This window comes from Narcine bancroftii, chromosome 3 (assembly GCF_036971445.1).
Source record: "Narcine bancroftii isolate sNarBan1 chromosome 3, sNarBan1.hap1, whole genome shotgun sequence".
NCBI lineage: Eukaryota > Metazoa > Chordata > Chondrichthyes > Torpediniformes > Narcinidae > Narcine > Narcine bancroftii.
Window position 1 is genome coordinate 371824466 of NC_091471.1, and position 25641 is coordinate 371850106.

Below are 25641 nucleotides of genomic sequence, written 5' to 3' on the forward strand. Positions count from 1 at the left end.
TCCCCGCCTCAGATTGCCTGCCTCAGAATTCCTGCCTCAGATTCCCTGCCTCTGATTCCCCGCCTCTAAATCCCTGCCTCTGATTGCCTGCCTTTGATTCCGCGCCTCTGATTCCCCGCCTCTGTATCCCCGCCTCTGATTCCCCGCCTCTGATTCCCCGCCTCAGATACCCTGCCTCAGTTTCCCTGCATCAGGTTCCCCGCCTGAGATTCCACGCCTCAGATTCCCCGCCTCAGATTCCCCGCCTCAGATTCCCCGCCTCAGATTCCCCGCCTCAGATTCCCCGCCTCAGATTCCCCGCCTCAGATTCCCCGCCTCAGATTCCCCGCCTCAGATTCCCCACCTCAGATTCCCCGCCTCAGATTCCCCGCCTCAGATTCCCCGCCTCAGATTCCCTGCCTCTGATTGCCTGCCTCTGATTCCCTGCCTCTGATTCCCTGCCTCTGATTCCATGCCTCTGATTCCCTGCCTCTGATTCCCTGCCTCTGATTCCCTGCCTCTGATTCCCTGCCTCTGATTCCCTGCCTCTGATTCCGCGCCTCTGATTCCACGCCTCTCTTTCCGTATCTCTGATTCCCCGCCTCTGATTCCCTGCCTCTGATACCCTGCCTCTGATTCCCTGCCTCTGATTCCGCGCCTCTGATTCCACGCCTCTCTTTCCGTATCTCTGATTCCCCGCCTCTGATTCCCCGGCTCTGATTCCCTGCCTGAGATTCCCTGCCTCAGATTCCCTGCCTATGATTCCCTGCCTCTGAGTCCCCACGTCAGATTCCCCGGCACTGATTCCCTGCCTGAGATTCCCTGCCTCAGAATCCCCGCCTCAGATTCCCTGCCTCAGATTCCCTGCCTCAGTTTCCCTGCATCAGGTTCCCCGCCTGAGATTCCCCGCCTGAGATTCCCCGCCTCAGATTCCCCGCCTCAGATTCCCCGCCTCAGATTCCCCGCCTCAGATTCCCCGCCTCAGATTCCCCGCCTCAGATTCCCCGCCTCAGATTCCCCGCCTCAGATTCCCCACCTCAGATTCCCCGCCTCAGATTCCCCGCCTCAGATTCCCAGCCTCAGATTCCCTGCCTCTGATTGCCTGCCTCTGATTCCCTGCCTCTGATTCCCTGCCTCTGATTCCCTGCATTAGATTCCCTGCCTCAGATTCCCTGCCTCTGATTCCCCGCCTCTGATTCCCTGCCTCTGATTCCCCGCCTCTGATTTCTGCTTCAGATTCCCTGCCAGAGATTCCCTGCATCAGATTCCCTGCCTCTGATTCCCTGCCTTTGATTCCCCGCCTCTTATTCCCCACCTCTGATTCCCAGCCTCTGATTCCCCGCCTCTGATTCCCTGCCTCTGTTTCCCCGCCTCTGATTCCCCGCCTCTGATTCCCCGCCTCAGATTCCCTGCCTCAGTTTCCCTGCATCAGGTTCCCCGCCTGAGATTCCCCGCCTGAGATTCCCCGCCTCAGATTCCCCGCCTCAGATTCCCCGCCTCACATTCCCCGCCTCAGATTCCCCGCCTCAGATTCCCCGCCTCAGATTCCCCGCCTCAGATTCCCCGCCTCAGATTCCCCACCTCAGATTCCCCGCCTCAGATTCCCCGCCTCAGATTGCCCGCCTCAGATTCCCTGCCTCTGATTGCCTGCCTCTGATTCCCTGCCTCAGATTCCCTGCCTATGATTCCCTGCCTCTGAGTCCCCACGTCAGATTCCCCGGCTCTGATTCCCTGCCTGAGATTCCCTGCCTCAGAATCCCCGCCTCAGATTCCCTGCCTCAGATTCCCCGCCTCAGATTCCCCACCTCAGATTCCCCGCCTCAGATTCCCCACCTCAGATTCCCCGCCTCAGATTCCCTGCCTCTGATTGCCTGCCTCTGATTCCCTGCCTCTGATTCCCTGCCTCTAAATCCCTGCCTCTGATTCACTGCCTCTGATTCCGCGCTTCTGATTCCCCGCCTCTCTTTCCGTGTCTCTGATTCCCCGCCTCAGTTTCCCTGCCTCACATACCCTGCCTCTCTTTGCCTGCCTCTATTTCCGTGCCTCTTTCTCTGCATCTAGTTTCCCACATCTCATTTGCCACCTCTGATAACCCGCCTCTCATTCCATGCCTCTGATTCCCCGCCTCTGATTCCCCGCCTCTGATTCCCCGCCTCTGATTCCCTTCCTCAGATTCCTTGCCTCAGATTCCCTGCCTCTGATTCCCCGCCTCTGATTCCCCGCCTCTAATTCCCCGCCTCTGATACCCCGCCTCTGATTCCCCGCCTCTGATTCCCTGCCTCTGTATCCCCGCCTCTGATTCCCCGCGTCTGATTCCCCGCCTCAGATTCCCTGGCTCTGATTCCCAGCCTGAGATTCCATGCCTCAGATTCCCTGCCTGAGATTCCCTGCCTCAGATTCACCGCCTCAGATTCCCCGCCTCAGATTCCCCGCCTCAGATTCCCCAGCTCAGATTCCCCGCCTCACATTCCCCACCTCAGATTCCCCACCTCAGATTCCCTGCCTCAGATTCCCTGTCTCAGATTCCCTGCCTCAGATTCCCTTCATCAGATTCCCTTCATCTGATGCCCTGCCTCTGATTCCCTGCCTCTGATTCCCTGCCTCTGATTCCCTGCCTCTGATTCCCCGCCTCTAAATCCCTGCCTCTGATTGCCTGCCTTTGATTCCGCGCCTCTGATTCCCCGCCTCTCTTTCCGTGTCTCTGATTCTCCGCCTCAGATTCCCTGCCTCACATACCCTGCCTCTCTTTGCCTGCCTCTATTTCCGTGCCTCTTTCTCTGCATCTAGTTTCCCACATCTCATTTGCCCCCTCTGATAACCCGCCTCTGATTCCATGCCTCTGATTCCCTGCCTCTGATTCCCTGCCTCTAAATCCCTGCCTCTGATTCACTGCCTCTGATTCCGCGCCTCTGATTCCCCGCCTCTCTTTCCGTGTCTCTGATTCCCCGCCTCAGATTCCCTGCCTCACATACCCTGCCTCTCTTTGCCTGCCTCTATTTCCGTGCCTCTTTCTCTGCATCTAGTTTCCCACATCTCATTTGCCACCTCTGATAACCCGCCTCTGATTCCATGCCTCTGATTCCCCGCCTCTGATTCCCCGCCTCTGATTCCCCGCCTCTGATTCCCTTCCTCAGAATCCCTGCCTCAGATTCCTTGCCTCAGATTCCCTGCCTCTGATTCCCCGCCTCTGATTCCCCGCCTCTTATTCCCCGCCTCTGATACCCCGCCTCTGATTCCCCGCCTCTGATTCCCTGCCTCTGTATCCCCGCCTCTGATTCCCCGCGTCTGATTCCCCGCCTCAGATTCCCTGGCTCTGATTCCCAGCCTGAGATTCCATGCCTCAGATTCCCTGCCTGAGATTCCCTGCCTCAGATTCACCACCTCAGATTCCCCGCCTCAGATTCCCCAGCTCAGATTCCCCGCCTCACATTCCCCACCTCAGATTCCCCGCCTCAGATTCCCTGCCTCAGATTCCCTGTCTCAGATTCCCTGCCTCAGATTCCCTTCATCTGATTCCCTTCATCTGATGCCCTGCCTCTGATTCCCTGCCTCTGATTCCCTGCCTCTGATTCCCCGCCTCTGATTCCCCGCCTCAGATTGCCTGCCTCAGAATTCCTGCCTCAGATTCCCTGCCTCTGATTCCCCACCTCTAAATCCATGCCTCTGATTGCCTGCCTTTGATTCCGCGCCTCTGATTCCCCGCCTCTGTTTCCCCGCCTCTGATTCCCCGCCTCTGATTCCCCGCCTCAGATACCCTGCCTCAGTTTCCCTGCATCAGGTTCCCCGCCTGAGATTCCACGCCTCAGATTCCCCGCCTCAGATTCCCCGCCTCAGATTCCCCGCCTCAGATTCCCCGCCTCAGATTCCCCGCCTCAGATTCCCCACCTCAGATTCCCCGCCTCAGATTCCCCGCCTCAGATTCCCAGCCTCAGATTCCCTGCCTCTGATTGCCTGCCTCTGATTCCCTGCCTCTGATTCCCTGCCTCTGATTCCCTGCATTAGATTCCCTGCCTCAGATTCCCTGCCTCTGATTCCCCGCCTCTGATTCCCTGCCTCTGATTCCCCGCCTCTGATTTCTGCTTCAGATTCCCTGCCAGAGATTCCCTGCATCAGATTCCCTGCCTCTGATTCCCTGCCTTTGATTCCCCGCCTCTTATTCCCCACCTCTGATTCCCAGCCTCTGATTCCCCGCCTCTGATTCCCTGCCTCTGTTTCCCCGCCTCTGATTCCCCGCCTCTGATTCCCCGCCTCAGATTCCCTGCCTCAGTTTCCCTGCATCAGGTTCCCCGCCTGAGATTCCCCGCCTGAGATTCCCCGCCTCAGATTCCCCGCCTCAGATTCCCCGCCTCACATTCCCCGCCTCAGATTCCCCGCCTCAGATTCCCCGCCTCAGATTCCCCGCCTCAGATTCCCCGCCTCAGATTCCCCACCTCAGATTCCCCGCCTCAGATTCCCCGCCTCAGATTGCCCGCCTCAGATTCCCTGCCTCTGATTGCCTGCCTCTGATTCCCTGCCTCAGATTCCCTGCCTATGATTCCCTGCCTCTGAGTCCCCACGTCAGATTCCCCGGCTCTGATTCCCTGCCTGAGATTCCCTGCCTCAGAATCCCCGCCTCAGATTCCCTGCCTCAGATTCCCCGCCTCAGATTCCCCACCTCAGATTCCCCGCCTCAGATTCCCCACCTCAGATTCCCCGCCTCAGATTCCCTGCCTCTGATTGCCTGCCTCTGATTCCCTGCCTCTGATTCCCTGCCTCTAAATCCCTGCCTCTGATTCACTGCCTCTGATTCCGCGCTTCTGATTCCCCGCCTCTCTTTCCGTGTCTCTGATTCCCCGCCTCAGTTTCCCTGCCTCACATACCCTGCCTCTCTTTGCCTGCCTCTATTTCCGTGCCTCTTTCTCTGCATCTAGTTTCCCACATCTCATTTGCCACCTCTGATAACCCGCCTCTCATTCCATGCCTCTGATTCCCCGCCTCTGATTCCCCGCCTCTGATTCCCCGCCTCTGATTCCCTTCCTCAGATTCCTTGCCTCAGATTCCCTGCCTCTGATTCCCCGCCTCTGATTCCCCGCCTCTAATTCCCCGCCTCTGATACCCCGCCTCTGATTCCCCGCCTCTGATTCCCTGCCTCTGTATCCCCGCCTCTGATTCCCCGCGTCTGATTCCCCGCCTCAGATTCCCTGGCTCTGATTCCCAGCCTGAGATTCCATGCCTCAGATTCCCTGCCTGAGATTCCCTGCCTCAGATTCACCGCCTCAGATTCCCCGCCTCAGATTCCCCGCCTCAGATTCCCCAGCTCAGATTCCCCGCCTCACATTCCCCACCTCAGATTCCCCACCTCAGATTCCCTGCCTCAGATTCCCTGTCTCAGATTCCCTGCCTCAGATTCCCTTCATCAGATTCCCTTCATCTGATGCCCTGCCTCTGATTCCCTGCCTCTGATTCCCTGCCTCTGATTCCCTGCCTCTGATTCCCCGCCTCTAAATCCCTGCCTCTGATTGCCTGCCTTTGATTCCGCGCCTCTGATTCCCCGCCTCTCTTTCCGTGTCTCTGATTCTCCGCCTCAGATTCCCTGCCTCACATACCCTGCCTCTCTTTGCCTGCCTCTATTTCCGTGCCTCTTTCTCTGCATCTAGTTTCCCACATCTCATTTGCCCCCTCTGATAACCCGCCTCTGATTCCATGCCTCTGATTCCCTGCCTCTGATTCCCTGCCTCTAAATCCCTGCCTCTGATTCACTGCCTCTGATTCCGCGCCTCTGATTCCCCGCCTCTCTTTCCGTGTCTCTGATTCCCCGCCTCAGATTCCCTGCCTCACATACCCTGCCTCTCTTTGCCTGCCTCTATTTCCGTGCCTCTTTCTCTGCATCTAGTTTCCCACATCTCATTTGCCACCTCTGATAACCCGCCTCTGATTCCATGCCTCTGATTCCCCGCCTCTGATTCCCCGCCTCTGATTCCCCGCCTCTGATTCCCTTCCTCAGAATCCCTGCCTCAGATTCCTTGCCTCAGATTCCCTGCCTCTGATTCCCCGCCTCTGATTCCCCGCCTCTTATTCCCCGCCTCTGATACCCCGCCTCTGATTCCCCGCCTCTGATTCCCTGCCTCTGTATCCCCGCCTCTGATTCCCCGCGTCTGATTCCCCGCCTCAGATTCCCTGGCTCTGATTCCCAGCCTGAGATTCCATGCCTCAGATTCCCTGCCTGAGATTCCCTGCCTCAGATTCACCACCTCAGATTCCCCGCCTCAGATTCCCCAGCTCAGATTCCCCGCCTCACATTCCCCACCTCAGATTCCCCGCCTCAGATTCCCTGCCTCAGATTCCCTGTCTCAGATTCCCTGCCTCAGATTCCCTTCATCTGATTCCCTTCATCTGATGCCCTGCCTCTGATTCCCTGCCTCTGATTCCCTGCCTCTGATTCCCCGCCTCTGATTCCCCGCCTCAGATTGCCTGCCTCAGAATTCCTGCCTCAGATTCCCTGCCTCTGATTCCCCACCTCTAAATCCATGCCTCTGATTGCCTGCCTTTGATTCCGCGCCTCTGATTCCCCGCCTCTGTTTCCCCGCCTCTGATTCCCCGCCTCTGATTCCCCGCCTCAGATACCCTGCCTCAGTTTCCCTGCATCAGGTTCCCCGCCTGAGATTCCACGCCTCAGATTCCCCGCCTCAGATTCCCCGCCTCAGATTCCCCGCCTCAGATTCCCCGCCTCAGATTCCCCGCCTCAGATTCCCCGCCTCAGATTCCCCGCCTCAGATTCCCCGCCTCAGATTCCCCACCTCAGATTCCCCGCCTCAGATTCCCCGCCTCAGATTCCCCGCCTCAGATTCCCTGCCTCTGATTGCCTGCCTCTGATTCCCTGCCTCTGATTCCCTGCCTCTGATTCCATGCCTCTGATTCCCTGCCTCTGATTCCCTGCCTCTGATTCCCTGCCTCTGATTCCCTGCCTCTGATTCCCTGCCTCTGATTCCGCGCCTCTGATTCCACGCCTCTCTTTCCGTATCTCTGATTCCCCGCCTCTGATTCCCTGCCTCTGATACCCTGCCTCTGATTCCCTGCCTCTGATTCCGCGCCTCTGATTCCACGCCTCTCTTTCCGTATCTCCGATTCCCCGCCTCTGATTCCCCGGCTCTGATTCCCTGCCTGAGATTCCCTGTCTCAGATTCCCTGCCTATGATTCCCTGCCTCTGAGTCCCCACGTCAGATTCCCCGGCACTGATTCCCTGCCTGAGATTCCCTGCCTCAGAATCCCCGCCTCAGATTCCCTGCCTCAGATTCCCTGCCTCAGTTTCCCTGCATCAGGTTCCCCGCCTGAGATTCCCCGCCTCAGATTCCCCGCCTCAGATTCCCCGCCTCAGATTCCCCGCCTCAGATTCCCCGCCTCAGATTCCCCGCCTCAGATTCCCCGCCTCAGATTCCCCGCCTCAGATTCCCCGCCTCAGATTCCCCACCTCAGATTCCCCGCCTCAGATTCCCTGCCTCAGATTCCCAGCCTCAGATTCCCTGCCTCTGATTGCCTGCCTCTGATTCCCTGCCTCTGGTTCCCTGCCTCTGATTCCCTGCATTAGATTCCCTGCCTCAGATTCCCTGCCTCTGATTCCCCGCCTCTGATTCCCTGCCTCTGATTCCCCGCCTCTGATTTCTGCTTCAGATTCCCTGCCACAGATTCCCTGCATCAGATTCCCTGCCTCTGATTCCCTGCCTTTGATTCCCCGCCTCTTATTCCCCGCCTCTGATTCCCAGCCTCTGATTCCCCGCCTCTGATTCCCTGCCTCTATTTCCCCGCCTCTGATTCCCCGCCTCTGATTCCCCGCCTCAGATTCCCTGCCTCAGTTTCCCTGCATCAGGTTCCCCGCCTGAGATTCCCCGCCTGAGATTCCCCGCCTCAGATTCCCCGCCTCAGATTCCCCGCCTCAGATTCCCCGCCTCAGATTCCCCACCTCAGATTCCCCGCCTCAGATTCCCCGCCTCAGATTCCCCGCCTCAGATTCCCTGCCTCTGATTGCCTGCCTCTGATTCCCTGCCTCAGATTCCCTGCCTCTGATTCCATGCCTCTGATTCCCTGCCTCTGATTCCCTGCCTCTGATTCCCTGCCTCTGATTCCCTGCCTCTGATTCCCTGCCTCTGATTCCGCGCCTCTGATTCCATGCCTCTCTTTCCGTATCTCTGATTCCCCGCCTCTGATTCCCCGGCTCTGATTCCATGCCTGAGATTCCCTGCCTCAGATTCCCTGCCTATGATTCCCTGCCTCTGAGTCCCCACGTCAGATTCCCCGGCACTGATTCCCTGCCTGAGATTCCCTGCCTCAGAATCCCCGCCTCAGATTCCATGCCTCAGATTCCCCGCATCAGATTCCCCGCCTCAGATTCCCCGCCTCAGATTTCCCACCTCAGATTCCCCGCCTCAGATTCCCTGCCTCTGATTGCCTGCCTCTGATTCCCTGCCTCTGATTCCCTGCCTCTAAATCCCTGCCTCTGATTCACTTCCTCTGATTCCGCGCCTCTGATTCCCCGCCTCTCTTTCCATGTCTCTGGTTCCCCGCCTCAGATTCCCTGCCTCACATTCCCTGCCTCTTTTTGCCTGCCTCTATTTCCGTGCCTCTTTCTCTGCATCTAGTTTCCCACATCTCATTTGCCCCCTCTGATAACCCACCTCTGATTCCCCGCCTCTGATTCCCCGCCTCTGATTCCCTGCCTCAGAATCCCTGCCTCAGATTCCTTGCCTCAGATTCCCTGCCTCTGATTCCCCGCCTCTGATTCCCCGCCTCTTATTCCCCGCCTCTGATACCCCGCCTCTGATTCCCCGCCTCTGATTCCCTGCCTCTGTATCCCCGCCTCTGCTTCCCCGCGTCTGATTCCCCGCCTCAGATACCCCGGCTCTGATTCCCAGCCTGAGATTCCATGCCTCAGATTCCCTGCCTCAGATTCCCTGCCTCAGATTCACCGCCTCAGATTCCCCGCCTCAGATTCCCCGCCTCAGATTCCCCAGCTCAGATTCCCCTCCTCACATTCCCCACCTCAGATTCCCCGCCTCAGATTCCCTGCCTCAGATTCCCTGTCTCAGATTCCCTGCCTCAGATTCCCTTCATCTGATTCCCTTCATCTGATTCCCTGCCTCTGATTCCCTTCATCTGATTCCCTTCATCTGATGCCCTGCCTCTGATTCCCTGCCTCTGATTCCCTGCCTCTGATTCCCCGCCTCTGATTCCCCGCCTCAGATTGCCTGCCTCAGAATTCCTGCCTCAGATTCCCTGCCTCTGATTCCCCGCCTCTAAATCCCTGCCTCTGATTGCCTGCCTTTGATTCCGCGCCTCTGATTCCCCGCCTCTCTTTCCGTGTCTCTGATTCCCCGCCTCAGATTCCCTGCCTCACATACCCTGCCTCTCTTTGCCTGCCTCTATTTCCGTGCCTCTTTCTCTGCATCTAGTTTCCCACATCTCATTTGCCCCCTCTGATAACCCGCCTCTGATTCCATGCCTCTGATTGCCCGCCTCTGATTCCCCGCCTCTGCTTCCCCGCCTCTGATTCCCTGCCTCAGAATCCCTGCCTCAGATTCCTTGCCTCAGATTCCCCGCCTCTGATTCCCCGCCTCTGATTCCCCGCCTCTGATTCCCTGCCTCTGTATCCCCGCCTCTGAATCCCCACGTCTGACTCCCCGCCTCACATTCCCCGGCTCTGATTCCCTGCCTGAGATTCCATGCCTCAGATTTCCAGCCTCAGATTCCCTGCCTCAGACTCACCACCTCAGATTCCCCGCCTCAGATTCCCCGCATCAGATACCCCGCCTCAAATTACCCGCCTCACATTCCCCGCCTCAGATTCCCCGCCTCAGATTCCCTGCCTCAGATTCCCTGTCTCAGATTCCCTGCCTCAGATTCCCTTCATCTGATTCCCTTCATCTGATTCCCTGCCTCTGATTCCCTGCCTCTGATTCCCCGCCTCTGATTCCCTGCCTCTGATTCCCCGCCTCAGATTCCCTGCCTCAGATTCCCTGCCTCAAATTCCCTGCCTCTGATTCCCTGCCTCAGATTCCCTGCCTCAGATTCCCTGCCTAAGATTCCCTGCCTCTGATTCCCTGCCTCTGATTCCCTGCCTCTGATTCCCTGCCTCTGATTCCCTGCCTCTGATTCCCTGCCTCTGATTCCGCGCCTCTGATTCCACGCCTTTCTTTCCTTGTCTCTGATTCCCCGCCTCTGAGTCCCTGCCTCTGATACCCTGCCTCTCTTTGCCTGCCTCTATTTCCGTGCCTCTTTCTCTGCATCTAGTTTCCCACATCTCATTTGCCCCCTCTGATAACCCGCCTCTGATTCCATGCCTCTGATTCACTGCCTCAGATTCCCTGCCTCAGATTCCCAGACTCAGATTTACAGCCTCAGATTCCCTGCCTCAGATTCCCTTCCTCAGATTCCCTGCCTCAGATTCCCTGCCTCAGATTCCCTGCCTCAGATTCCCTTCATCTGATGCCCTTCATCAATTCCCTGCCTCTGATTCCCTGCCTCTGATTCCCCACCTCTGATTCCCCGCCTTAGATTCCCTGGCTCTGATTCTCTGGCTCAGATTCCCTGCCTTAGATTCCCTGCCTCTGATTCCCTGCATCTGATTCCAGGCCTCTTATTCCCCACCTCTGATTCCCCGCCTCTGATTGCCTGCCACTGATTGCCCGCCTCTGATTCCTCGCCTCTGATTCCCCGCCTCTGATTCCCCACCTCTGTCTGTATGCCTCTCTTTCGCCTCCGCTTTTTCCCCTCCACTCTTTCCGCACCTCTCTTTGCCTCCCTCAATTTCAACAACTCTGTTTGATCTGTTCAGTGTACCTCATTTTCAACACACAAGTTCCAACCACTATGTTTCACCCATCTCTTTCCCCGCCTCTATTTATCCGCCTATGTTTACCCGCCTCTGTTTACCCACCTGTTTCACCGCCTCTGATTCCCCGCCTCTGATTCCCCACCTCTGTCTCTACGCCTCTCTTTCGCCTCCACTCTTTCCCCTCCACTCATTCCGTGCCTGTCTTTCCCTCCCTCAATTTCAACAACACTGTTTGATCTGTTTTGTGTACCTCATTTTAAACACACAAGTTCCAACCAATATGTTTTGCCCGCCTCTTTCCCCGCCTCTATTTATCCACCTATGTTTACCTGCCACTGTTTACCCGCCTGTTTCCCCGCCTCTGATTCCCCACCTTTCATTCCCCGCCTCTCTTTACCTGCCTCTATTTCCGCACTTCTTTCTCTGCCTCTCTTTCCCCACATCTCTTTTCCTCCCGCTGATTCCCCGCCTCTGATTCCCCGCCTCTGATTCCCTGCCTCTGACTCCCCGCCTCTGATTCCCTGCCTCAGATTCCCTGCCTCAGATTCCCTGCCTCAGATTCCCTGCCTCTGATTCCCCGACTCCGATACCCCGCCTCTTATTCCCCGCCTCTGATTCCCCGCCTCTGATTCCCCGGCTCTGATTCCCTGTCTCAGATTCCCTGCCTGAGATTCCCCGCCTCAGATTCCCTGCCTCAGATTCCCCGCCTCAGATTTCCCGCCTCAGATTCCCCGCCTCAGATTCCCCGCCTCAGATTCCCCGCATCAGATTCCCCGCCTCAGATTCCCCGCCTCAGATTCCCCGCCTCAGATTCCCCGCCTCAGATTCCCCGCCTCAGATTCCCCGCCTCAGATTCCCCACCTCAGATTCCCCGCCTCAGATTCCCCGCCTCTGATTCCCCGCCTCTGATTCCCTGCCTCTGATTCCCTGCCTCTGATTCCCTGCCTCTGATTCCCTGCCTCTGATTCCCTGCCTCTGATTCCCTGCCTCTGATTCCGCGCATCTGATTCCACGCCTCTCTTTTCGTATCTCTGATTTCCCGCCTCTAATTCCCTGCCTCTGATACCCTGCCTCTCTTTGCCTTCCTCAATTTCTGTGCCTCTTTCTCAGCATCTAGTTTCCCACATCTCATTTGCCCCCTCTGATAACCCGCCTCTGATTCCATGCCTCTGATTCCCTGCCTCTGATTCCCCGCCTCTGATTCCCTGCCTGAGATTCCCTGCCTCAGAATCCCCGCCTCAGATTCCATGCCTCAGATTCCCCACCTCAGATTCCCCGCCTCAGATTCCCCGCCTCAGATTTCCCACCTCAGATTCCCCGCCTCAGATTCCCTGCCTCTGATTGCCTGCCTCTGATTCCCTGCCTCTGATTCCCTGCCTCTAAATCCCTGCCTCTGATTCACTTCCTCTGATTCCGCGCCTCTGATTCCCCGCCTCTCTTTCCGTGTCTCTGGTTCCCCGCCTCAGATTCCCTGCCTCACATTCCCTGCCTCTTTTTGCCTGCCTCTATTTCCGTGCCTCTTTCTCTGCATCTAGTTTCCCACATCTCATTTGCCCCCTCTGATAACCCACCTCTGATTCCCCGCCTCTGATTCCCCGCCTCTGTTTCCCTGCCTCAGAATCCCTGCCTCAGATTCCTTGCCTCAGATTCCCTGCCTCTGATTCCCCGCCTCTGATTCCCCGCCTCTTATTCCCCGCCTCTGATACCCCGCCTCTGATTCCCCGCCTCTGATTCCCTGCCTCTGTATCCCCGCCTCTGCTTCCCCGCGTCTGATTCCCCGCCTCAGATACCCCGGCTCTGATTCCCAGCCTGAGATTCCATGCCTCAGATTCCCTGCCTCAGATTCCCTGCCTCAGATTCACCGCCTCAGATTCCCCGCCTCAGATTCCCCGCCTCAGATTCCCCAGCTCAGATTCCCCGCCTCACATTCCCCACCTCAGATTCCCCGCCTCAGATTCCCTGCCTCAGATTCCCTGTCTCAGATTCCCTGCCTCAGATTCCCTTCATCTGATTCCCTTCATCTGATTCCCTGCCTCTGATTCCCTTCATCTGATTCCCTTCATCTGATGCCCTGCCTCTGATTCCCTGCCTCTGATTCCCTGCCTCTGATTCCCCGCCTCTGATTCCCCGCCTCAGATTGCCTGCCTCAGAATTCCTGCCTCAGATTCCCTGCCTCTGATTCCCCGCCTCTAAATCCCTGCCTCTGATTGCCTGCCTTTGATTCCGCGCCTCTGATTCCCCGCCTCTCTTTCCGTGTCTCTGATTCCCCGCCTCAGATTCCCTGCCTCACATACCCTGCCTCTCTTTGCCTGCCTCTATTTCCGTGCCTCTTTCTCTGCATCTAGTTTCCCACATCTCATTTGCCCCCTCTGATAACCCGCCTCTGATTCCATGCCTCTGATTGCCCGCCTCTGATTCCCCGCCTCTGCTTCCCCGCCTCTGATTCCCTGCCTCAGAATCCCTGCCTCAGATTCCTTGCCTCAGATTCCCCGCCTCTGATTCCCCGCCTCTGATTCCCCGCCTCTGATTCCCTGCCTCTGTATTCCCGCCTCTGAATCCCCACGTCTGACTCCCCGCCTCACATTCCCCGGCTCTGATTCCCTGCCTGAGATTCCATGCCTCAGATTTCCAGCCTCAGATTCCCTGCCTCAGACTCACCGCCTCAGATTCCCCGCCTCAGATTCTCCGCCTCAGATACCCCGCCTCAAATTACCCGCCTCACATTCCCCGCCTCAGATTCCCCGCCTCAGATTCCCTGCCTCAGATTCCCTGTCTCAGATTCCCTGCCTCAGATTCCCTTCATCTGATTCCCTTCATCTGATTCCCTGCCTCTGATTCCCTGCCTCTGATTCCCCGCCTCTGATTCCCTGCCTCTGATTCCCCGCCTCAGATTCCCTGCCTCAGATTCCCTGCCTCAGATTCCCTGCCTCTGATTCCCTGCCTCAGATTCCCTGCCTCAGATTCCCTGCCTAAGATTCCCTGCCTCTGATTCCCTGCCTCTGATTCCCTGCCTCTGATTCCCTGCCTCTGATTCCCTGCCTCTGATTCCGCGCCTCTGATTCCACGCCTTTCTTTCCTTGTCTCTGATTCCCCGCCTCTGAGTCCCTGCCTCTGATACCCTGCCTCTCTTTGCCTGCCTCTATTTCCGTGCCTCTTTCTCTGCATCTAGTTTCCCACATCTCATTTGCCCCCTCTGATAACCCGCCTCTGATTCCATGCCTCTGATTCACTGCCTCAGATTCCCTGCCTCAGATTCCCAGACTCAGATTTACAGCCTCAGATTCCCTGCCTCAGATTCCCTTCCTCAGATTCCCTGCCTCAGATTCCCTGCCTCAGATTCCCTGCCTCAGATTCCCTTCATCTGATGCCCTTCATCAATTCCCTGCCTCTGATTCCCTGCCTCTGATTCCCCACCTCTGATTCCCCGCCTTAGATTCCCTGGCTCTGATTCTCTGGCTCAGATTCCCTGCCTTAGATTCCCTGCCTCTGATTCCCTGCATCTGATTCCAGGCCTCTTATTCCCCACCTCTGATTCCCCGCCTCTGATTGCCTGCCACTGATTGCCCGCCTCTGATTCCTCGCCTCTGATTCCCCGCCTCTGATTCCCCACCTCTGTCTGTATGCCTCTCTTTCGCCTCCGCTTTTTCCCCTCCACTCTTTCCGCACCTCTCTTTGCCTCCCTCAATTTCAACAACTCTGTTTGATCTGTTCAGTGTACCTCATTTTCAACACACAAGTTCCAACCACTATGTTTCACCCATCTCTTTCCCCGCCTCTATTTATCCGCCTATGTTTACCCGCCTCTGTTTACCCACCTGTTTCACCGCCTCTGATTCCCCGCCTCTGATTCCCCACCTCTGTCTCTACGCCTCTCTTTCGCCTCCACTCTTTCCCCTCCACTCATTCCGTGCCTGTCTTTCCCTCCCTCAATTTCAACAACACTGTTTGATCTGTTTTGTGTACCTCATTTTAAACACACAAGTTCCAACCAATATGTTTTGCCCGCCTCTTTCCCCGCCTCTATTTATCCACCTATGTTTACCTGCCACTGTTTACCCGCCTGTTTCCCCGCCTCTGATTCCCCACCTTTCATTCCCCGCCTCTCTTTACCTGCCTCTATTTCCGCACTTCTTTCTCTGCCTCTCTTTCCCCACATCTCTTTTCCTCCCGCTGATTCCCCGCCTCTGATTCCCCGCCTCTGATTCCCTGCCTCTGACTCCCCGCCTCTGATTCCCTGCCTCAGATTCCCTGCCTCAGATTCCCTGCCTCAGATTCCCTGCCTCTGATTCCCCGACTCCGATACCCCGCCTCTTATTCCCCGCCTCTGATTCCCCGCCTCTGATTCCCCGGCTCTGATTCCCTGTCTCAGATTCCCTGCCTGAGATTCCCCGCCTCAGATTCCCTGCCTCAGATTCCCCGCCTCAGATTTCCCGCCTCTGATTCCCCGCCTCAGATTCCCCGCCTCAGATTCCCCGCATCAGATTCCCCGCCTCAGATTCCCCGCCTCAGATTCCCCGCCTCAGATTCCCCGCCTCAGATTCCCCGCCTCAGATTCCCCGCCTCAGATTCACCACCTCAGATTCCCCGCCTCAGATTCCCCGCCTCTGATTCCCCGCCTCTGATTCCCTGCCTCTGATTCCGCGCATCTGATTCCACGCCTCTCTTTTCGATCTCTGATTTCCCGCCTCTAATTCCCTGCCTCTGATACCCTTCCTCTCTTTGCCTTCCTCAATTTCTGTGCCTCTTTCTCTGCATCTAGTTTCCCACATCTCATTTGCCCCCTCTGATAACCCGCCTCTGATTCCATGCCTCTGATTCCCTGCCTCTGATTCCCCGCCTCTGATTCCCTGCCTCAGATTCCCTGCCTCAGATTCCCTGCCTCAGATTCCCTGCCTCTGATTCCCCGCCTCTGATTCCCCGCCTCTTATTCCCCGCCTCTGATTCCCCGCCTCTGATTCCCCGCATCTGAATCCCTGCCTCAGATTCCCCGGGTATGATTCCCTGCATTAGATTCCCTGCCTCAGATTCCCTGCCTCTGATTCCCCGCCTCTGATTCCCTGCCTCTGATTCCCCGCCTCTGATTTCTGCTTCAGATTCCCTGCCACAGATTCCCTGCATCAGATTCCCTGCCTCTGATTCCCTGCCTTTGATTCCCCGCCTCTTATTCCCCGCCTCTGATTCCCAGCCTCTGATTCCCCGCCTCTGATTCCCTGCCTCTGTTTCCCCGCCTCTGATTCCCCGCCTCTGATTCCCCACCTCAGATTCCCTGCCTCAGTTTCCCTGCATCAGGTTCCCCGCCTGAGATTCCCCGCCTGAGATTCCCCGCCTCAGATTCCCCGCCTCAGATTCCCCGCCTCAGATTCCCCGCCTCAGATTCCCCGCCTCAGATTCCCCGCCTCAGATTCCCCGCCTCAGATTCCCCGCCTCAGATTCCCCACCTCAGATTCCCCGCCTCAGATTCCCCGCCTCAGATTCCCCGCCTCAGATTCCCTGCCTCTGATTGCCTGCCTCTGATTCCCTGCCTCTGATTCCCTGCCTCTGATTCCATGCCTCTGATTCCCTGCCTCTGATTCCCTGCCTCTGATTCCCTGCCTCTGATTCCGCGCCTCTGATTCCACGCCTCTCTTTCCGTATCTCTGATTCCCCGCCTCTGATTCCCTGCCTCTGATACCCTGCCTCTCTTTGCCTGCCTCTATTTCGGTGCCTCTTTCTCTGCATCTAGTTTCCCACATCTCATTTGCCCCCTCTGATAACCCGCCTCTGATTCCATGCATCTGATTCCCCGCCTCTGATTCCCCGCCTCTGATTCCCCGCCTCTGATTCCCCGCCTCTGATTCCCTGCCTTAGATTTCCTGCCTCAGATTCCCTGGCTCTGATTCCCTGCCTCTGATACCCTGCCTCTGATTCCCTGCCTCTGATTCCGCGCCTCTGATTCCACGCCTCTCTTTCCGTATCTCTGATTCCCCGCCTCTGATTCCCCGGCTCTGATTCCCTGCCTGAGATTCCCTGCCTCAGATTCCCTGCCTATGATTCCCTGCCTCTGAGTCCCCACGTCAGATTCCCCGGCACTGATTCCCTGCCTGAGATTCCCTGCCTCAGAATCCCCGCCTCAGATTCCCCAGCTCAGGTTCCCCGCCTCACATTCCCCGCCTCAGATTCCCCGCCTCAGATTCCCCGCCTCAGATTCCCCGCCTCAGATTCCCCGCCTCAGATTCCCCACCTCAGATTCCCCGCCTCTGATTCCCTGCCTCTGTATCCCCGCCTCTGCTTCCCCGCGTCTGATTCCCCGCCTCAGATACCCCGGCTCTGATTCCCAGCCTGAGATTCCATGCCTCAGATTCCCTGCCTCAGATTCCCTGCCTCAGATTCACCGCCTCAGATTCCCCGCCTCAGATTCCCCGCCTCAGATTCCCCAGCTCAGATTCCCCGCCTCACATTCCCCACCTCAGATTCCCCGCCTCAGATTCCCTGCCTCAGATTCCCTGTCTCAGATTCCCTGCCTCAGATTCCCTTCATCTGATTCCCTTCATCTGATTCCCTGCCTCTGATTCCCTGCCTCTGATTCCCTGCCTCTGATTCCCCGCCTCTGATTCCCTGCCTCAGATTGCCTGCCTCAGATTCCCTGCCTCAGATTCCCTGCCTCTGATTCCCCGCCTCTAAATCCCTGCCTCTGATTGCCTGCCTCTGATTCCCTGCCTCTGATTCCCTGCCTCTGATTCCCTGCCTATGATTCCCTGCCTCTGATTCCGCGCCTCTGATTCCACGCCTCTCTTTCCGTATATCTGATTCCCCGCCTCTGATTCTCTGCCTCTGGTACCCTGCCTCTCTTTGCCTGCCACTATTTTGGTGCCTCTTTCTCTGCATCTAGTTTCCCACATCTCATTTGCCCCCTCTGATAAACCGCCTCTGATTCCATGCCTCTGATTCCCCGCCTCAGATCCCCGGCTCTGATTCCCTTCCTGAGATTCCCTGCCTCAGATTCCCTGCCTATGATTCCCTGCCTCTGAGTCCCCACGTCAGATTCCCCGGCTCTGATTCCCTGCCTGAGATTCCCTGCCTCAGAATCCCCGCCTCAGATTCCCTGCCTCAGATTCCCCGCCTCAGATTCCCCGCCTCAGATTCCCCGCCTCAGATTCCCCACCTCAGATTCCCCGCCTCAGATTCCCTGCCTCTGATTGCCTGCCTCTGATTCCCTGCCTCTGATTCCCTGCCTCTAAATCCCTGCCTCTGATTCACTGCCTCTGATTCCGCGCTTCTGATTCCCCGCCTCTCTTTCCGTGTCTCTGATTCCCCGCCTCTGATTCCCCACCTCTGATTCCCCGCCTCTGATTCCCTTCCTCAGATTCCTTGCCTCAGATTCCCTGCCTCTGAATCCCCGCCTCTGATTCCCCGCCTCTAATTCCCCGCCTCTGATACCCCGCCTCTGATTCCCCGCCTCTGATTCCCTGCCTCTGTATCCCCGCCTCTGATTCCCCGCGTCTGATTCCCCGCCTCAGATTCCCTGGCTCTGATTCCCAGCCTGAGATTCCATGCCTCAGATTCCCTGCCTGAGATTCCCTGCCTCAGATTCACCGCCTCAGATTCCCCGCCTCAGATTCCCCGCCTCAGATTCCCCAGCTCAGATTCCCCGCCTCACATTCCCCACCTCAGATTCCCCACCTCAGATTCCCTGCCTCAGATTCCCTGTCTCAGATTCCCTGCCTCAGATTCCCTTCAACTGATTCCCTTCATCTGATGCCCTGCCTCTGATTCCCTGCCTCTGATTCCCTGCCTCTGATTCCCCGCCTCTGATTCCCCGCCTCAGATTGCCTGCCTCAGAATTCCTGCCTCAGATTCCCTGCCTCTGATTCCCCGCCTCTAAATCCCTGCCTCTGATTGCCTGCCTTTGATTCCGCGCCTCTGATTCCCCGCCTCTCTTTCCGTGTCTCTGATTCCCCGCCTCAGATTCCCTGCCTCACATACCCTGCCTCTCTTTGCCTGCCTCTATTTCCGTGCCTCTTTCTCTGCATCTAGTTTCCCACATCTCATTTGCCCCCTCTGATAACCCGCCTCTGATTCCATGCCTCTGATTGCCCGCCTCTGATTCCCCGCCTCTGCTTCCCCGCCTCTGATTCCCTGCCTCAGAATCCCTGCCTCAGATTCCTTGCCTCAGATTCCCTGCCTCTGATTCCCCGTCTCTGATTCCCCGCCTCCTATTCCCCGCCTCTGATTCCCCGCCTCTGATTCCCCGCCTCTGATTCCCTTCCTCTGTATCCCCGCCTCTGAATCCCCACGTCTGACTCCCCGCCTCACATTCCCCGGCTCTGATTCCCTGCCTGAGATTCCATGCCTCAGATTTCCAGCCTCAGATTCCCTGCCTCAGACTCACCGCCTCAGATTCCCCGCCTCAGATTCCCCGCCTCAGATACCCCGCCTCAAATTACCCGCCTCACATTCCCCGCCTCAGATTCCCCGCCTCAGATTCCCTGCCTCAGATTCCCTGTCTCAGATTCCCTGCCTCAGATTCCCTTCATCTGATTCCCTTCATCTGATTCCCTGCCTCTGATTCCCTGCCTCTGATTCCCCGCCTCAGATTCCCTGCCTCAGATTCCCTGCCTCAGATTCCCTGCCTCAGATTCCCTGCCTCAGATTCCCTGCCTCTGATTCCCTGCCTCAGATTCCCTGCCTCAGATTCCCTGCCTAAGATTCCCTGCCTCTGATTCCCTGCCTCTGATTCCCTGCCTCTGATTCCCTGCCTCTGATTCCCTGCCTCTGATTCCGCGCCTCTGATTCCACGCCTTTCTTTCCTTGTCTCTGATTCCCCGCCTCTGAGTCGCTGCCTCTGATACCCTGCCTCTCTTTGCCTGCCTCTATTTCCGTGCCTCTTTCTCTGCATCTAGTTTCCCACATCTCATTTGCCCCCTCTGATAACCCGCCTCTGATTCCATGCCTCTGATTCACTGCCTCAGATTCCCTGCCTCAGATTCCCAGACTCAGATTTACAGCCTCAGATTCCCTGCCTCAGATTCCCTTCCTCAGATTCCCTGCCTCAGATTCCCCACCTCAGATTCCCTGCCTCAGATTCCCTGTCTCAGATTCCCTGCCTCAGATTCCCTTCAACTGATTCCCTTCATCTGATGCCCTGCCTCTGATTCCCTGCCTCTGATTCCCTGCCTCTGATTCCCCGCCTCTGATTCCCCGCCTCAGATTGCCTGCCTCAGAATTCCTGCCTCAGATTCCCTGCCTCTGATTCCCCGCCTCTAAATCCCTGCCTCTGATTGCCTGCCTTTGATTCCGCGCCTCTGATTCCCCGCCTCTCTTTCTGTGTCTCTGATTCCCCGCCTCAGATTCCCTGCCTCACATACCCTGCCTCTCTTTGCCTGCCTCTATTTCCGTGCCTCTTTCTCTGCATCTAGTTTCCCACATCTCATTTGCCCCCTCTGATAACCCGCCTCTGATTCCATGCCTCTGATTGCCCGCCTCTGATTCCCCGCCTCTGCTTCCCCGCCTCTGATTCCCTGCCTCAGAATCCCTGCCTCAGATTCCTTGCCTCAGATTCCCTGCCTCTGATTCCCCGCCTCTGATTCCCCGCCTCCTATTCCCCGCCTCTGATTCCCCGCCTCTGATTCCCCGCCTCTGATTCCCTGCCTCTGTATCCCCGCCTCTGAATCCCCACGTCTGACTCCCCGCCTCACATTCCCCGGCTCTGATTCCCTGCCTGAGATTCCATGCCTCAGATTTCCAGCCTCAGATTCCCTGCCTCAGACTCACCGCCTCAGATTCCCCGCCTCAGATTCCCCGCCTCAGATACCCCGCCTCAAGTTACCCGCCTCACATTCCCCGCCTCAGATTCCCCGCCTCAGATTCCCTGCCTCAGATTCCCTGTCTCAGATTCCCTGCCTCAGATTCCCTTCATCTGATTCCCTTCATCTGATTCCCTGCCTCTGATTCCCTGCCTCTGATTCCCCGCCTCAGATTCCCTGCCTCAGATTCCCTGCCTCAGATTCCCTGCCTCTGATTCCCTGCCTCAGATTCCCTGCCTCAGATTCCCTGCCTAAGATTCCCTGCCTCTGATTCCCTGCCTCTGATTCCCTGCCTCTGATTCCCTGCCTCTGATTCCCTGCCTCTGATTCCCTGCCTCTGATTCCGCGCCTCTGATTCCACGCCTTTCTTTCCTTGTCTCTGATTCCCCGCCTCTGAGTCCCTGCCTCTGATACCCTGCCTCTCTTTGCCTGCCTCTATTTCCGTGCCTCTTTCTCTGCATCTAGTTTCCCACATCTCATTTGCCCCCTCTGATAACCCGCCTCTGATTCCATGCCTCTGATTCACTGCCTCAGATTCCCTGCCTCAGATTCCCAGACTCAGATTTACAGCCTCAGTTTCCCTGCCTCAGATTCCCTTCCTCAGATTCCCTGCCTCAGATTCCCTGCCTCAGATTCCCTGCCTTAGATTCCCTTCATCTGATGCCCTTCATCAATTCCCTGCCTCTGATTCCCTGCCTCTGATTCCCCACCTCTGATTCCCCGCCTTAGATTCCCTGGCTCTGATTCTCTGGCTCAGATTCCCTGCCTTAGATTCCCTGCCTCTGATTCCCTGCATCTGATTCCAGGCCTCTTATTCCCCACCTCTGATTCCCCGCCTCTGATTGCCTGCCACTGATTGCCCGCCTCTGATTCCTCGCCTCTGATTCCCCGCCTCTGATTCCCCACCTCTGTCTGTATGCCTCTCTTTCGCCTCCGCTTTTTCCCCTCCACTCTTTCCGCACCTCTCTTTGCCTCCCTCAATTTCAACAACTCTGTTTGATCTGTTCAGTGTACCTCATTTTCAACACACAAGTTCCAACCACTATGTTTCACCCATCTCTTTCCCCGCCTCTATTTATCCGCCTATGTTTACCCGCCTCTGTTTACCCACCTGTTTCACCGCCTCTGATTCCCCGCCTCTGATTCCCCACCTCTGTCTCTACGCCTCTCTTTCGCCTCCACTCTTTTCCCTCCACTCATTCCGTGCCTGTCTTTCCCTCCCTCAATTTCAACAACACTGTTTGATCTGTTTTGTGTACCTCATTTTAAACACACAAGTTCCAACCAATATGTTTTGCCCGCCTCTTTCCCCGCCTCTATTTATCCACCTATGTTTACCTGCCACTGTTTACCCGCCTGTTTCCCCGCCTCTGATTCCCCACCTTTCATTCCCGCCTCTCTTTACCTGCCTCTATTTCCGCACTTCTTTCTCTGCCTCTCTTTCCCCACATCTCTTTTCCTCCCGCTGATTCCCCGCCTCTGATTCCCCGCCTCTGATTCCCTGCCTCTGACTCCCCGCCTCTGATTCCCTGCCTCAGATTCCCTGCCTCAGATTCCCTGCCTCAGATTCCCTGCCTCTGATTCCCCGACTCCGATACCCCGCCTCTTATTCCCCGCCTCTGATTCCCCGCCTCTGATTCCCCGGCTCTGATTCCCTGTCTCAGATTCCCTGCCTGAGATTCCCCACCTCAGATTCCCTGCATCAGGTTCCCCGCCTGAGATTCCCCGCCTGAGATTCCCCGCCTCAGATTCCCCGCCTCAGATTCCCCGCCTCAGATTCCCCGCCTCAGATTCCCCGCCTCAGATTCCCCGCCTCAGATTCCCCGCCTCAGATTCCCCGCCTCAGATTCCCCACCTCAGATTCCCCGCCTCAGATTCCCCGCCTCAGATTCCCCGCCTCAGATTCCCTGCCTCTGATTGCCTGCCTCTGATTCCCTGCCTCTGATTCCCTGCCTCTGATTCCATGCCTCTGATTCCCTGCCTCTGATTCCCTGCCTCTGATTCCCTGCCTCTGATTCCGCGCCTCTGATTCCACGCCTCTCTTTCCGTATCTCTGATTCCCTGCCTCTGATTCCCTGCCTCTGATACCCTGCCTCTCTTTGCCTGCCTCTATTTCGGTGCCTCTTTCTCTGCATCTAGTTTCCCACATCTCATTTGCCCCCTCTGATAACCCGCCTCTGATTCCATGCATCTGATTCCCCGCCTCTGATTCCCCGCCTCTGATTCCCCGCCTCTGATTCCCCGCCTCTGATTCCCTGCCTCAGATTTCCTGCCTCAGATTCCCTGCCTCAGATTCCCTGCATCTGATTCCCCGCCCTGATTCCCCGCCTCTTATTCCCCGCCTCTGATTCCCCGCCTCTGATTCCCTGCCTCTGATTCCCTGCCTCTGTTTCCCTGCCTCTGATTCCCCGCCTCTGATTCCCCGCCTCAGATTCCCTGGCTCTGATTCCCTGCCTCTGATACCCTGCCTCTGATTCCCTGCCTCTGATTCCGCGCCTCTGATTCCACGCCTCTCTTTCCGTATCTCTGATTCCCCGCCTCTGATTCCCCGGCGCTGATTCCCTGCCTGAGAATCCCTGCCTCAGATTCCCTGCCTATGATTCCCTGCCTCTGAGTCCCCACGTCAGATTCCCCGGCACTGATTCCCTGCCTGAGATTCCCTGCCTCAGAATCCCCGCCTCAGATTCCCCAGCTCAGATTCCCCGCCTCACATTCCCCACCTCAGATTCCCCGCCTCAGATTCCCTTCATCTGATGCCCTGCCTCTGATTCCCTGCCTCAGATTCCCTGCCTCTGATTCCCCGCCTCTGATTCCCCGCCTCAGATTGCCTGCCTCAGAATTCCTGCCTCAGATTCCCTGCCTCTGATTCCCCGCCTCTAAATCCCTGCCTCTGATTCCGCGCCTCTGATTCCCCGCCTCTGTTTCCCCGCCTCTGATTCCCCGCCTCTGATTCCCCGCCTCAGATTCCCTGCCTCAGTTTCCCTGCATCAGGTTCCCCGCCTGAGATTCCACGCCTCAGATTCCCCGCCTCAGATTCCCCGCCTCAGATTCCCCGCCTCAGATTCCCCGCCTCAGATTCCCCGCCTCAGATTCCCCGCCTCAGATTCCCCGCCTCAGATTCCCCGCCTCAGATTCCCCACCTCAGATTCCCCGCCTCAGATTCCCCGCCTCAGATTCCCCGCCTCAGATTCCCTGCCTCTGATTGCCTGCTTCTGATTCCCTGCCTCTGATTCCCTGCCTCTGATTCCATGCCTCTGATTCCCTGCCTCTGATTCCCTGCCTCTGATTCCCTGCCTCTGATTCCCTGCCTCTGATTCCCTGCCTCTGATTCCGCGCCTCTGATTCCACGCCTCTCTTTCCGTATCTCTGATTCCCCGCCTCTGATTCCCTGCCTCTGATACCCTGCCTCTGATTCCCTGCTTCTGATTCCGCGCCTCTGATTCCACGCCTCTCTTTCCGTATCTCTGATTCCCCGCCTCTGATTCCCCGGCTCTGATTCCCTGCCTGAGATTCCCTGCCTCAGATTCCCTGCCTATGATTCCCTGCCTCTGAGTCCCCACGTCAGATTCCCCGGCACTGATTCCCTGCCTGAGATTCCCTGCCTCAGAATCCCCGCCTCAGATTCCCTGCCTCAGATTCCCTGCCTCAGTTTCCCTGCATCAGGTTCCCCGCCTGAGATTCCACGCCTCAGATTCCCCGCCTCAGATTCCCCGCCTCAGATTCCCCGCCTCAGATTCCCCGCCTCAGATTCCCCGCCTCAGATTCCCCGCCTCAGATTCCCCGCCTCAGATTCCCCGCCTCAGATTCCCCACCTCAGATTCCCCGCCTCAGATTCCCCGCCTCAGATTCCCAGCCTCAGATTCCCTGCCTCTGATTGCCTGCCTCTGATTCCCTGCCTCTGATTCCCTGCCTCTGATTCCCTGCATTAGATTCCCTGCCTCAGATTCCCTGCCTCTGATTCCCCGCCTCTGATTCCCTGCCTCTGATTCCCCGCCTCTGATTTCTGCTTCAGATTCCCTGCCACAGATTCCCTGCATCAGATTCCCTGCCTCTGATTCCCTGCCTTTGATTTCCCGCCTCTTATTCCCCGCCTCTGATTCCCAGCCTCTGATTCCCCGCCTCTGATTCCCTGCCTCTGTTTCCCCGCCTCTGATTCCCCGCCTCTGATTCCCCGCCTCAGATTCCCTGCCTGAGATTCCCCGCCTGAGATTCCCCGCCTCAGATTCCCCGCCTGAGATTCCCCGCCTCAGATTCCCCGCCTCAGATTCCCCGCCTCAGATTCCCCGCCTCAGATTCCCCGCCTCAGATTCCCCGCCTCAGATTCCCCGCCTCAGATTCCCCGCCTCAGATTCCCCACCTCAGATTCCCCGCCTCAGATTCCCCGCCTCAGATTCCCCGCCTCAGATTCCCTGCCTCTGATTGCTTGCCTCTGATTCCCTGCCTCTGATTCCCTGCCTCTGATTCCATGCCTCTGATTCCCTGCATCTGATTCCCTGCCTCTGATTCCCTGCCTCTGATTCCCTGCCTCTGATTCCCTGCCTCTGATTCCGCGCCTCTGATTCCACGCCTCTCTTTCCGTATCTCTGATTCCCCGCCTCTGATTCCCTGCCTCTGATACCCTGCCTCTGATTCCCTGCCTCTGATTCCGCGCCTCTGATTCCACGCCTCTCTTTCCGTATCTCTGATTCCCCGCCTCTGATTCCCCGGCTCTGATTCCCTGCCTGAGATTCCCTGCCTCAGATTCCCTGCCTATGATTCCCTGCCTCTGAGTCCCCACGTCAGATTCCCCGGCACTGATTCCCTGCCTGAGATTCCCTGCCTCAGAATCCCCGCGTCAGATTCCCTGCCTCAGATTCCCCGCCTCAGATTCCCCGCCTCAGATTCCCCGCCTCAGATTCCCACCTCAGATTCCCCGCCTCAGATTCCCTGCCTCTGATTGCCTGCCTCTGATTCCCTGCCTCTGATTCCTTGCCTCTAAATCCCTGCCTCTGATTCACTTCCTCTGATTCCGCGCCTCTGATTCCCCGCCTCTCTTTCCGTGTCTCTGGTTCCCCGCCTCAGATTCCCTGCCTCAC